Consider the following 1,824-nt stretch of genomic DNA (forward strand, 5'->3'; position numbering starts at 1 on the left):
ACAAAACATTGAAAGATTTTAAACCAAACACCAATTTGAATTGGAAAGAACACGTAATTGGAATTTGAAGACTCTTTATATAGTTTTCAAATTTGATTTACAAAATTTGTTTCCAAAAAGAATCTAATACCACTTGAAATTATAATTCAACCAAGTCATATGGTCGTTATATAGATTAATATTTGTCTTTTTCATAATGTATAGATCATCGTGAATGTGAAATTTTCATCTTTGTATTTATATATCTTAGCTTCAGTTCCTTATTTAGTAAAGAACTTATGGAAAATTATGACGAAGTTGACATATACGCAAACAACTATAAAACATACACACGTCCCGTCATGCCATTGCAGTACACAAAAACTGTAAGTAATATGAAGAAAACAGAGGATGAAGAAGAGATGAAGAGTGTGGGCCAAGACAAAGATACTCAGATGGGCTTCGAAGGAAGAGAGAATAAAGGCCCATGTCTGAAGGCGGTAAAAGGTGTTTCAAGTGATGACGTGATGAAGTGCAGACAAAGAAGTACGGTAAGGAAGAAGGTGGAGCCAGCTGGGGCTGTGGTCCTGCACAACCAATACGCTCCTCTTGTGTCATGTAACTAACGGATTAGATTGCTTTACGTGTAACTAGATTAAGGCATGACACTAGGGTTTGAGAGTCTCTCTGAACAATATATAAGAGCCTCTATTGTAATCTTCTAAGAACAATGAGAAAATATATTCAGTTTTCATAAAGTTACAGTTTTTATCATGGTATTAGAGCAATAAGAACCCTAACAGGTCGCTCAAATGGCTGAAGAAGCTCCAAATGGTCCTTACCCGTTTCCGACGGGTCTACATGTGACGAGTTCGGTGACTCTCAAGTTGAGTGAGAGCAACTATCTTCTGTGGAAGACACAGTTTGAAGCTTTGTTGAGTAGTCAGAAGCTTCTAGGTTTTGTTACGGGGCAAGTGGAGGCTCCTGAAGCAACAGTAACGGTTGTAGAGAATGAAGTTCAAGTGGTGAATCCGAATCCAGACTTTGAAGCGTGGACGTGTACGGATCAGTTAGTGAAATCGTGGTTGTTTGGTACTCTGAAAGAGGAAGCTTTGGGTTATTTTCATACCTTAACCACATCGCAGGAAGTGTGGCTTGCGCTTGCAGACAACTTTAACAAGAGCTCAGTGGCTAGAGAGTTTGACCTTCGTCGTCGACTCCAACTCCTTTCCACTCGAGGTAAAGAATTCTTGGTCTACTGTCGGGAGTTTAGGTCGTTATATGATCAACTGAGCTCTATTGGAAGGCCGGTAGATGAGTCTATGAAGGTTTGACTGTATGTATCAACAAAATCAACGCCTTCTTCCTGTTCATATCCTCTAGCAACCAGTCGCGACTTTAGTTTAACTGGAGTTCCATCAGCTTTGAGTTTCACAGTATGAATCCACCTGCAACCCAAAACATGCATTCCAGGCAGTCGAGGAACCAAAGACATCATCTCATTTTGATTTTGCGCATCCATCTCCTCTTGCATTGAGTTCGTCCAGCCAGGATCCTTCAATGCAGCGGCGATAGTCTTCGGGATGGGTGGAATATTTGTTCTAGTGAGTAGAGCATACCGAGGATTCGGTTTGCGTATTCCATGTTGCAGACGTGTAGTCATCTGATGGAGACGAGGCGGTTGTGCTGCAGCAACAGGCACTGTCCTATCTCCTGAAGATTCAGACCGTTCTCCACTTGGTTCATTCCTCTCAGGTGTGTGGACAGAGTGATCATACTCCTCTCTGGTAGAGAGACTTGGAGATGTCACACCAAGATTCTCAACTTGTGGTGAATTGACAGATT

The sequence above is a fragment of the Brassica oleracea genome, chromosome C3, assembly GCF_000695525.1.
Source record: "Brassica oleracea var. oleracea cultivar TO1000 chromosome C3, BOL, whole genome shotgun sequence".
In the NCBI taxonomy this organism is placed as follows: Eukaryota; Viridiplantae; Streptophyta; class Magnoliopsida; order Brassicales; family Brassicaceae; genus Brassica; species Brassica oleracea.